A 13,814-nucleotide genomic window follows, 5' to 3' on the forward strand; every position below is an offset into this window, starting at 1 on the left:
ACTAGAAGTCCCAGCTACCTCAGTATCTCCTCATAGGAGAGATGTTCTAGATCCTTCATAATCTCTGCAGCCTCTGATTCCTCTCTGGAAACTCCACAAATCTTTTGTAGAGAGGAGCCCAGAACTGGACACAGAACTCCAGATGTGGCCTCATCAGAGCAGAGTAGAGGGGCAGGATCACCTTCCTTGACCTGAAGGCCACAGTCTTCCTGATGCCATCCAAAATGACATTGGCCCTCACCAGCCCACCTCCCTGTCCACTCATGTAACCCACACTTCCTGAGCTTACTTATGAGGATGCTATGGGAGACAATGTCAGCAGCCTTGGCACCCACACACCCGCTGCTCTCCCCTCATCAATCATGTCATTCCATCACAAAAGTCTATCAGAATGGTCAAGCAGGATTTCCCCTCTATTATTCCATTTGAATACTGCTGATAGACTTATTTTCCTTCACGTATTTAGAGAAAGCATTCAGGACATTTTTAACATCTTTCAGGGATGGATGAGATGATAGGGAGGCATGGTTTTTATTTTCACTTGTTGGGGAGTTTGCCCTTATGGTTCTTTTCACCAGCACAAGGTGACAGACCACTTCTATTTTGTAACAATTTAAATTCCGGTAACCAGATGAATTGACGTAATTTTTAAAGTAATATAATTTTGTAAAATTAACATTTAATATTAAGACTCTAAAATGCTGGATAGAACAGCAGTCCTACATCTACTGATTTAAGTATCAGGGAAAATTAACAAAGCTACATCAAAGAGCAGGAAATTGTATAGCAATAGTAAAGTTACTAATAATAGGGTAATAACTGCAGGTCAGAACCTTCTCTTCATCAAGTGCTCTATTTGAGCAGCATTGAAGGCAAAACCAAATGCACATGAGGATATGAACTTCACTTATTTCAGGTTAATTCTCTTTTTTTCACCTTATGATTCACTTTTAGTTCCATTGGGGTAATAAATTTTTTATATTTAGCTCCAGGGTAGAACTTTGAATTACAGGAGTGTTTTGTATAAGCTAAGTAGATACACAGAATCACTGAGATAGGAAAAGATGTCTGAGAATAGCAAGTCCAACCTTTGAATGAACACCAATTTGTCAACCAGACCCCACAGCACCATGGTCTGATTTACCATAGTCCAGTCTTGAACATCTCCAGGATGGTGATGCTACCATATAACTGGTAGCAGACATTTAAATGTTTAACAACCCTTGCTGTGAAGAAATTCCTCCTTATGTCCAGCCTGAACCTCTCCTGGTACATCCTGAGGGCATTTCCTCTTGTCTTGTCACTCATTACCTGGGAGAAGAGTCCAATCCCCACCTGGCCACACCTTCCTTTCAGGTAGTTGTAGAGAGTGGTAAGGTGCCCCCTGAGCCTCCTTTTCTCCAGGACAAACAAGCCCATCCACCTCAGCTGCTCCTCATAGAACTTACCCTCTAGACTGTTCAGCAGCTTCCTTGCTCTTCTCTGGTCTCACACCAGCATCTCAATGTCTTTCTTGGAGCTAAAATTAAATACACTTTATTTTACATTTATTTAATTACATTGTATTAATCTTTTGGTTATGTTATATGAATAATAGATAAAGTCTATACTAGTTGAGCAAAATAGTTCATTACAAAGACATTTCTTGGAATGAAACTTTATCATCACATCTATAAATCACTATTATGAATGTCACAGTGAACTTACAGACCTATGTTAAATGAAATAGTGCAAATTATTCTTGAAAATAATTGCAAAATATGGGGAAACACTCTCTCTTGCATGCAGTTTTCTTCTGTATATTTTCTACATCAACACATAGAAATCTCGGGTCATCCATGAACAAGTACAGTGCAAACTACTATCATTCAGAGAGAACTTACCATTCAGCAACAAAACTTTCATTTCCTCATTAGCAGAAACAGAGTGAACACAATGAATAGAAGTTTCATTATTTATTTATTCATTATTTGTGGATAAAAGCTAGAACCAAGTCCTTCCTTTAAGCCACTGAAATTTATTGATGTTAAAAGGTTGTGTGAGTTACGTAGAAGAAAATGAAGTTGTTACTTTTAAATGCTAGGGTAATGGAGCCAAACTTTCTTTCAGAAACAGTAAAGAAATGTGCTTTTAAGACCTTGACATTTAAATCTATTGTATGATCCGTGGTTTTCCATTTCTCTACCACTATCCATTAGTGTGCTAGGGTTTATTTAGGATTTCTCTTTATAACTGAAAGGAGACACAGATATCATTTGACCTGATGTAAGCTTATTGAGCTACTTAGACAATACCACTGTTTCTTCTCTGGGTCATTATCTCTGAGGTATAAAAGTTTCAGATTTTTTGGGGGTGCTTTTATTACTTGAGAAAATGCTTTATAAATCAAAAATAGCAGACTTACAAATCTTCTATACCATGACTATTTCAGACTCATAATACAATATAACAGATTCACATTCAATTTTAAGCATAAATCAAAATTTTATTAGTATCAACAGCATGTATTATGTAATTTAAATAATAAACAATTGGTTTACTAAAATGGGATTTGATTTACTATTCAAACTTCTATTGATGTGTATAGAGGTATCTCTCTTTTATAAAGACATGGATCATATCCAGCTCCCAGTGCTGTTCACAGCATGGTATATTAAATTGTCACTAGAAGTACCTGTCACCATAGGAATTTGGTACAAAGAGTGTGAATACCAAGAAAGGAGAAAAACAAAAAAAAAAAAAAAAACAAACAAAAAAAAAAACCCAAACAAACAAAAAAAACCCAAAAAAACCGTAGGGATTATCAACAATCTTATATTGAAGTGGAGAGCAGGGCATGGCTGGTCAGAGGAAGACCTAAGGATGTGGGAATACTGAGTGAACCACTAGAGTTTTTCTTACCTTTACACCTGAGATCAGATGGGGTTTCTGTTGTGCCCACTGGTGTAGCCAAGCAGCTGCTGTTTGCAGTTCAGTGGGTTCTGGTCCTTTTTGACTGGTGGAGATCAGGATCAAGGAACATGACAGCAGAACAGAGAGTAACAGTGCAGGTACAAGACAGGGTTGCAGAAGAGGTCTTCCTGTGGCTGCATAGCTGACGAGAAGGTGAAGGAGTGAGGGGAAAAATAAGTTTCCTTCAGACTTTTCTCCTGAGATAAAATAAGGCTGAAACTGTGGTGTTCCTGTAGGGTACCAGCAGCAGGGATGTTTCCAGCTCAGGGAGGGGCTTCACACAAAGATGCTTTGATCTGCCCCATGCAGTATAAATATTCTGCACCAGGAAAGGCTCAAATGAGGGAAAGGGGGAGACCCTGAATACTGCAGATAATAAAAAGATCCAGCTGTCCCTCAGCTGCATCATGGAGTATGAATTTCTTTACAGTTTAAAGAATTTTCAGAATTACAGTAGAAGCTGTTACAAATCACACTGGAATCAATAAAAAGAGTTTGAAATTACAGCCTTTATTTGAGTTTGGAGTAAAATATCTCCTGGTTGAACATCCAGTCTTTCAATGAATGAGTAAGCCACAACTAGCAAATATTCCCACTATTTTGATGATAAAGAAACTCAAGCCTATTCTGAGGATGTTTTGCTAAATGCCAACATTAAGCCAACAGTTAGCTCTTGGTGTGTGACATTTGGCATTTGTGCGTGGCAGCCATAAAAAGATATGGATCTAGTCTTGGTTCAAACCCTATGGTATTTTATTTTTTGATTGTTTCTTAGTTTTTCCAGTATGTGCATACCACTGATTCTGCTAGAATTCAAGGGAATCTTGAATCTGCTAGATTTCAAGGGAAACACCAGCAGAACGAGTTCCATGTTTTCTGTGGCCACGTAATAGAGGCCCATGTTCAATTAATTCAATTTTTACTATCAGACTGTATGTACTCTGAGAAAACAGGCAAGTCAAAAAAACATTTAAAAAATGTGTTTGTCTGGCTGGGGCAGAAGACACCCTTCCTGGAAGTGGTAGCATATCTTTTGCCTCGTGGGGGAAGAGGGTTGGAAGAACTTATTGTGAAACTCCATATGGTTGCCCGCAGGCTCACTCAGTCAGAACACTCACCTTCCAGGCTGCTTTCCACTTCCAGGTCTCTCACACTGTCAGGCTCTGCCAGCACCATTCTGCCCAGCATGGGGACACCACTGAAATTCAGGCTGGTTGCAGCTGCCTCCAGGTGTCACCTGTGGCTGCAAGTACATGCTGGCTCCATGGAAAACATTCCCTTTTCTGTGCCTAAAACTGCTCATTCATACAGCATGTGTCCCATTCTTCTGTTCCCAGGAATATGGATTTTTGACACTTTCAGGAGGCTGCTTCCATAGCTAGTTCAAGTATTCTATGATCCCAAAAAGCCAGATAACAGAAACTAATAATGACATTTAGATAAAAGGTCTCACAAAGAAGTTTGTTCCTGTATGTTCCTGAAGCCATAATATTTCAATTTTTTTTTTCTTAAAGATATGGCTTTAAAAATATCTCTAACAGAAGAAATACATCTTGCCAGCTTAATTATAAACACATTGGGAAAAAAGTGTCTATGGACTTCTCACTTTCCTTGTAAATGAACTTAGTCTGGACTAGACTTTCACAAAACACCTAGGTTCAAGCTCAGTTGCAATGCCACCAGCTAATTACACATCTTTCAGTTATGCTTTTTATAAAATTATCTGACATTATTTCACTGACAGTTGCATGTCATGACACATAATATAACTATGACATGTCAGCAGAGAAGGAAGTTAGAATCCCTCATTTTAATGGAAGGTGGAATAGCTTGCATTTTTTCCCAGAAATGTTGAATTTATGAAAATTGACCTTGAATTAATTTGACATGAAACCCATCTCAATGGAAAGATTATTATTACATTGTATTACTTGTTAAATCATCCTATCATTATTTTTTTCTTTTTCCTTGTAGAGCTACAGCTTTCTTTTTCCCTTCTGCTCTTTTTTTTTTTTTTTTTTGCAAAGACGAATGAAGTGACAATTATTTTTTGAATTGCTTAGAGCTATTTTCATGTTACCTGAAGATTTCAGCAGTGACACCTTGCTCATACAGGTAGTGCTCATCATCTATTGGCAGAGAGTGTCAACTGAGAAGTCACACTCATCATTGCACAAAGTATTCAGCACTTTTATGGTAAATCTTTTTTTTTTTTTTGGCTCTCTTTTCAGAATAGGTAGTGCTAGAACAGAAGACCAAGAAGAAGGAATATCTGCATGTCAGCTCTGAGGACAGCTCCTAGGTCCTTCTGAAGGCTACAAGTCCAGGAAGAGCACTCTGTTGCACTACCCTTTTTTAAAATAATAACAATGTTACTAAGGAACAGCAGAAAATCAGGACACTAGTGCACAAAAAAAAAAGCTATCAAAACAAAACCAGTCTTCTTTTATTGATTTCTCCTATCAAATCAAAATGGGGCTTGAAATCTCCTGCTTTAAATACCTTTATGTATTTTTGACAGCAAAAGCAGAATATCTCTCTAATGATGTTATTACAATCAATTAATTCCCTGCTTTTGTTGTGGCAGAAAAATTCTCTTTTTGTATTCATAGCAAACGTGTCAACATTTCAAATATGCCTAGAATTTAGATATTTGAAAGATCCTATTTAGATTACTTTTTTAAAGCCTCATGAAAACCAAAAATAAATATTCCTCATAAAAAATGCCTAAACAAATTACATAAAGAGTAATGTTCATAAAATAAGTAATCATATTTTCATCTGTCCTTTTTGTGGCACAAAGCAAAGGCCATAGAAATAGAAGAAACTATTTTTCTATTACTTCAATTGATTTTGAAACAATTTTTCTTTACATGAAAATGGTGAATCTGATACTACTCTGAAGTCTACTACTACATGAGTATTCACAGTATTTAGTCCAGAGATAATTGGGTGACTTAGATAATGTGGGAACTTTGTGGTACATTTATTGTCGTGTATCCAAGGACTGCGGAGTGCTATAACTCTACACCCACAGAATAGCCCCATTTTTATGTCCCCACTAAAGCTGAATGGATTAATATGTTGTTTGTGAGGAAATAAATAACACATCATTTTGTGCTAAATGAGCCATTTGGAATTGGACTCTCATAGCAATTTGAGGCAACAAACACTGTATGCCTACTCACTTCTGAAGACAGGAGTAAGAGGCCTTGGAGCAAATAGGCTACTGGGATTGTAGGCAATTTAGAAAGGTTTACTGCAGCAGAACAAGAGATGTAGAGACAAGACAGATTCCAGGAGTCATGCTGGGTCAGCTCTCTTACTGAAGGGCCCTCCATCTTAACTTGATGAGAAATTTCATAAGCTGCTGTACAGATTTTGGCTGGAGTTGAGTTTCTTTTCTCCACAGCAGCCAGTATGAGGCTGTGTTTTGGATTTGTGCTGGCAACAGTGTTGGTAACACAGGGATGCTTTTGATACCACTGAGCAGCACCTGCACAGAGAAAGTTTCTTTCTGCTCCTTACCCCACTCCCACCAGTGAGGAGTCTGGGGAAGCATGAGGAGATGGGAGGGGACACAGCCAGGACAGCTGACCCAGCTGACCAAAGGGACACGAGGAGATAGGAGGAGACACAGCCAGGACAGCTGACCCAACTGACCAAAGGGACATTCCACACCTCATGGCTTTGTGCTCCATTATATTGCCTGTGAGGAAGGTCGTCTGTGGCTGCCAGTGTCTGGGGACTGCTTGGTCATGAGGCTGTGAACATTTGGGTTTTTTTGCATCACTTGTCTCTCTTGATTTAATATATTTCCTCTTTGAATTTTTACTCTGGTTTCTGGTATTTTGGGGTGGGTTTTTTTTATTTTTTTGTTTTTTGGGGTTTATTAATTACTAAATTGTCTTTATCTCAACCCATGAGTTCTCTCATTTGCACAGTTCTGATTCAGTGAGTGGCTGTGTGGGGTTGAGCTGTTGTCTGGGGTTAAAACACAGCTGCTGCATTTCACTGACCAATAGATGATTACTTTCAAAGAAAAGATTATCTTCAATGCCATATGTTCCTTGAACTTTGAAGGAAATTTCAGACAATCCAGTCAAAGCTGTTTCTTACAGAAATTCCTTGTAGAAGTTCAGACAGACAAGAAAGCACACTTCAGTCCAGAGGTTCAGACATTCAGAAGTAGTTCTCCCATAAAAAGCCACTAAAATATAGTACTGAAATCTAATATAAAAAATATAACATTGTTGGTTTAGATTTCACAGGAATTATATTTAATCAGAAAAAGATTGCAGGCCAAAATAGAATTTCTTAACACTCTTCTTAGCTGAGCTATCCTTAAGTCACCTACCTTTGACTAAAGTTGTAGTGCTCAACCTTTTCTGAATAATAGCTTCTAAAAAACATTATTCATTTGGTGATATTTCTGTATAATGCAATCATCTAAGAAGAAATTTTAGTATAAAATTATTGAACTACAAAGCTCAGAAGCATCATGATGTACTTGCATACCCAGCTAGATTCTCACTGCAAGGAAACACTGATGAAATCTGATTATATTTTTAGTGTGTGACTTTATTTTCTTAGTTTCAACATGTTAAACCACTTGGTTTTCAAATTATTCTGACCAAAGTTTACAGTATTGCTTTATAATTTCTCAACTAAAGGATTTTCTTTTGCCATTTCATAAATGTAAGTGGAAAACATAGAATGATAATCATTTTAGTAAACAAGTCATAAAGGCAAAATAAGATTGAAATTCACATTTGCCCTATGGTTATAATTGGGGTGTCAATTGATATCAGAGCAACACTGTGTACACACCCAGTGCACTAAGGTATTATTTTTGCCTGGTCCAGGAACTCCCCAGATGATCTCTGAACAGGGACTGAATAGATATAATGGACTGGCTTGAGATAAGAAAAGGTGATTGAACTGGAAATTTTGGAAAGGTCTAGAGATTCCCCTAGGCAGCTTCTGCTGTGCATACACCAATTGTTATATTTAAATATACAGATTAATATCCTGGGTGGAGACTGGGACTATCACAGAGAATCTCAGGTGATTCCAAATTGTAGAACTGGCCATATTGTACATAGTTGTAAGTACAAACTGTTACTGCAGATGCAGCATCATATAAGTCCTTTGTACATCGATAATAAGGAGACATTTTGTATTAAGATTAATATAATCAATAGTAAAGGGTCAAAGGTGCTGCTGAAGAGGTTATGTAGGACCTTGGGCAGCAGGAGTAAAACCAAATAGAAAAGTGATTCAAGACATCTATCCTGATTCAGCTGAAGATGCTGTTACAAGCACTCCTGCAACAGAGATTTCCAGACAGCATTGCTATCCAGATAGCAAACAATCATTATTTAGAAGTTTTATCTTCAGTGTGAGCATTGTCTTATGCAACAAGGAGGTTTTAACAATTTTTCTTTGTCTGCAAAGCCTGCAATAAGAAGCCTCCATTTTATTTGAACACTCCTTATTAACACAAATATATTAAACTCTTTTATAATAGCTCATATTATGATAAATGTGTGTTATAGGAAATTTTATAACAACTTGCTTCAGAGTCCCTTATCAATACCCAGGTGGCTTCAGTTAATCATTCAAACATTGCCATGTATGGTATTCTAGCTGTAGGGCAAGTGAAAAGAGAGAGGGGGTCTGTCACTTCGTTGACCTTCTCAAAAACTGGATAAGATTTCATCAACTTTCTCATAGCAACATCTGACTGATTGACTAGGTTAATCCAAACAGAGCTTTCATCAAACATCTGACTGATTGACTAGGTTAATCCAAACAGAGGAGCAAAAGCAGACCATTTGCATATTATATTAATGACATTCATAAAACACCATTTGGCATTCCTATGGGAAGTATAACAGCACAATCTGATTGCTTTCACATTCAGTAATTGTGGCAAAGAAAATGGCAGTGTTTACCTCTAATATTTTAGGAATACAGTTTATTTATACTTTTCTAAGAATGTAAATCATAACTGCATAAGAATAAAATATGCTTCTGGATGATCTGTGAAGGAAAATAAATTAACTGATAAAGAAAGAAGGGCCAAAAATTATTCTAACTCACCTAAAAATTTAGGTTAAAATACCCACATTGAACAAATCTCCAAAGATCAAGCAATGTGCCCTACCTTGGTCAGAGGCAATAAAAGCAGGCAGTTAATTTTGAAATGAGAAGCTCATAAAAACTCAGGGCAAGAGGTAGCTCATGAAGTGCCCCTGGTTATACAATCATTGTATAACCAAATATTAAAATGCAGACTGTGTAGGGTTTTTTCCATTATTATTATTATTATTATTATTATTATTATTATTATTATTATTATTATTGTTGTTATTATTATTGTTGTTATTGTTGTTATTATTATTAATATTAATATTATTAAAGGCCTGGGTATAACTTCACAATCTCAAGAGCTAATGATTGGGAGACTCAGTTCTATCCCTGTTTCGTTTCCTCCTAAAAGAATACAAGCTGTAGCAAACTCTGCCTTGTAATACTTCATTATCACTCATGTATGAGTTCAGAGGTGCTGCCCAGTGTGAGAAAAAATGAGGGAAAATGAAACCTTTCTCTCTAGTACACCAAAAGTTAAATACTAGAATATAAAGAAAGATGCATTTTCAGATGTAATTATTCAACTGCGTGCAATTTAAAATTATCAAGCAGACCGGAAAACACCATCAGCACTGACTGTTCCTGTTCAGACCTTCCAGAGCCTCTGCAACCCCTACGTGATATATATATAGATATATATAGATATATATAGATATATATATTATATAGATATAAATATAGATATAGATAGATACAGATAGATATAGATAGATATAGATATAGATATAGATAGATAGATATAGATATAGATAGATATAGATATAGATATAGATATATGTCTATGCATGCATATATTTGGCATATTCCCTGTATAACCATGACATGTAACTGCATCTGGGAGATTAATAGTGAATGGAATTGAGTCATTGTTTCTCATTATGGACCTTGCCAAACATAGTGGATCTTTCCCTTCAAGGAAAGTTATTTGCAAACACTATCATCACTGCATTCCACAGGTGTATTTCTTTTACCACTAAACCACACTGTACCTTGGAATGTCATCTGTGTATACATTAATAGAAATTCTGTGCCTTTTAGACTGTGCTGAATTCAACTGCAGGCATAACACAGCATGCTTGGGAGTCAGTTCTAACATGTTATTGCCCTCCACATCTATGCTGTCTTTCTACAGGAAAATTATGGGAAATGAGGGGCAGGTAAATAACTCTGTTTCCTGCTCTCATGATTTAAATCCATTTGGAGATTAAGCACCACACAGCCACTTGCTCAGTACTGCCTTCTCCTCCCCATCACCCCAGTGGAATGAGGAGGAGAATCCAACTAGAGCTTCTATGTTGAAATAAGAACAATTTAATAACAGAAAATAACTGTAAAATGCAGTAAAGGTAAATAATAAAAAACAAGTAATGCACAGTGCAATTACTCTATGCCCTGCTGACCAATGCCATACCTCCCCTTCTTCCCCCTTTCCCCGCTTTATATACTGACAACATGCCATATGGTCTGGAATATCCCTTTGGTCCCTTTGGGTCACCTGCCCCAGTGGTCTCCTCCCAATCTGCCATGAACCCCCAACTTCTTTGCCAGTGTGGCGGTACAAAAGCAGAAAAGACCTTGGCTCTGTGCGAGGCCTGTTTAGCAATAAAAAAAGGTCTCTGTATCCTCAACCCTGTGCTCAGCACAAATCCAAAACCTAGCCCTGCTCTAGCCACTGTAAAGAAAATTAACTGTATCCCAGCTAAAACCAGCATACCTGCCTGTGACAGCATCTGATGTTTTTTAATTTTTCTTTTTTACAGATCTTGAAGCTCTGCTGAAACTTTTTACTCAAAAATAAAAAAAAAGGAAACTAGATTAAGAAGTAGATTAATGTGTCAAATGAAACATAAAGGTAGTAATAGTTAAGTGCTGTACACTAAATACATGCCATGTACTCTGTGGCTTTTTTTGAAATACTGACATACTTAAGCATGAGAAGACAAACTCCTGTTATCTATATTCAGTTTAATACATAGTACTCAAGAATTGTAGAAACTCTCATGAAAAACAAAAGTAAAAAACTGCAAAGAAATTTGAGGAAATCCCTGAGGAAATGAACTTTTACTGCTTATATAACTTTGAGCTGATTACATGACTACTGAACTAGTTATTTGTAAGCACTATAGTAATGTTTGATAGCTACATTTCTACCAATCTATGAGTTTCTAATTAGCAGAGGAGCTGTCTCCTTAAATTTAAATTAAATGCTTATTGGAAACATTTATACTCAAGTTGCTTCAAATACAAGAACTTGTACTTAGTATTAAATATGCATATTGATATTTTACTGATTATAGCTTTATTTTCATATGTCAATTTGCAACCTAGACTCCAGAGATTAAATTAGAAGAATAAAAAGGGATTTACATATTTCTCTTGCTCTTCAGTCCAACTTGTTTTCCAGTTAAGTTCTGTTTTTCCTGTATGTCCTTAAGCCTTAGAGGGATCTCTGCTAGCAGTGTCTGAATGTTGAACATTGTCTTATTTAAATGTGCATTATCTTTGTAACTGCCACCCTTGTCCCATTAATTATTAAGATTTTTATAGTTTAACCTGTGCTTCCAAACAGGTGTTCCCTGCAAAGCACAGACTAAAATAGCATGTGTAATGTTATACTTCCGATTAGTGCAATTAGTATCTGCAGTATAGAATTTAGAATTTTTCCTACCATGATGCTGTCAAAAGAAGACTAGGAAGCCACTGTGAAAACACTAGGAAAACACTGTGAAAGATTTAATTTTGGATTCAAATTTGAGGGCCTACATTGTATTCATAAAATGCATCTGCTTAGATAATTGCTATTTGTTGGGTTTTACACCGCTGTCAGACACAAGGGACATCTGCTGTACTTAATAGTGTATTTATGCATCAAGTGAAGTTTTGAATACATGGTCACATAAATAAATTATCCCTCTGAAGGTGCTGTCAGACACAAGGGACATCTGCAGTACTTAGTGTATTTATGCATCAAGTGAAGTTTTGAATACATGGTCATATAAATAAATTATCCCTCTGAAGGATGAATTAGCATAATTTATATCAACATGCACTGAGATCCATACCATTTTTTTCCTGTTTAAGTAGAGCAGGTGAATGTTTTCTTGTACTCGTCATGCCAGCATTCTGTTTTACAGAATTAAACCTGTTTTATAGAATAATCACAGCCAAAATTGAACCAATAAAGATTTATTCTGCTTTCAATATAAATAAGATTTGGCTTTCTTAATGCTTAGCAAAGTGTTTCTCTGGTACCTTTACTTGACAAAATATTTTTTAAAAATGCAGTATGTTTTCCATAGAAGAGCAAAAGAGAGAGAATTGTGAGACATGAAAAATTACACAGTTTTTTTCGATGTTTTTTATTATAAGCCATATTTTAGGGTGGAAGAATAATTTCTCTAGTATTTTTTAAAAATGCTATATGTCTTCCTTAGAAGAGCAAAACAGAGACAATTGTGAGACACGAATAATTACAAAGTTTTTTCCATGTTTTTTATTATAAGCCATATTTTAGGGTGAAAGAATAATTTCTCTATACTTCTAGTTTCTGGAAGTCATACTAAAGAAGTCCTATTAACAGATAGATCTAATGACAACTTCTAACTAGCCAAGATGAGAGCTGTTTGGTATTTTGAAGCACCTGAGCAAGAGTCTTTCAACCGACATGGCAGTTCTTGTGATTTCTACACATTCATTGTGTCACCTTGCCAATTCCAGAGCTCTTGCACAGCTTCTCCTTGCAGACTGCTTCTCCCAGCACAGGCAGGATGGCCTGAAACCCTGTGGCAAAGAGCAGCATTTTCAAGCTTCCTTAAACATATTGGAAGTGAATCTGAAAAATTAAAACATATATATATAGATTCTATGGGTGATGTTTCTATACAAGAAAAGCATGCTTTGTTTTTAGGAAGCAGTTTCACTCGTGGGCACTAAACCACACCAGTTATAAGGCAGTGTAGGGTCACCTTAACCCAGTGCTGCTTTGTGCAGTCATCAGATACTAAACCATCAATTTTGCCATCAATTCTGTTTTGTATTGCAGAACAGACAGGGTTTACACTCAGAACATCATTATTTTGTACAAAAGATTGTTCAGGAAACACTTTGATACAGAGAGACAGCTGTCCAGTGAGGCTTTGCACAGAGACAGTGTCCTACAGATTGATTGACAGAGCTGTGATACAGCTTTGGATAAAAGGATTCAGTAGTGGCTTAAACATATCAGAATTGCCCAACAATCACCTCTCCATTGACTGCTACTCTCTCAGCTAGGCTATGAGCCACTGGGATAATGGACTGTCACATGCAATGCTCAGCACACACAGCTTTCAGCCAGGATCATCCACAGAGCCTGGCACTCTGCTTACAATGAGCTAAACGTGGGGCTGACTCCATGCAATCCTCCCTTGAAGCTATTTCTTCATGCTCTCTAGGGTTAAGGGAGGCCTTATGTCCTTGAGCTCCCTGCACAGCACAGAACTTTACCCTGGCACCTGGAGCACTTCCTCTCCCTCCCTCTTCCCCTCTTTAACTACATTATCCCAAAGGCACTACCACCATCGCTGATGGACTCAGACTTGGCCAGCAGCGGGTCTGTCCTGGAGCCAGTTGGCATTGGCCCTGTCAGAACTGAGGGACATTTCTGGCATTTCTTCACAGAAGCCACTTCTGGAGCTCTCCTCTACCAAAGTCTTACCACACAACCC

This window comes from Passer montanus, unplaced genomic scaffold (assembly GCF_014805655.1).
Source record: "Passer montanus isolate IOZ18808 unplaced genomic scaffold, ASM1480565v1 scaffold24, whole genome shotgun sequence".
Taxonomy (NCBI): Eukaryota; Metazoa; Chordata; class Aves; order Passeriformes; family Passeridae; genus Passer; species Passer montanus.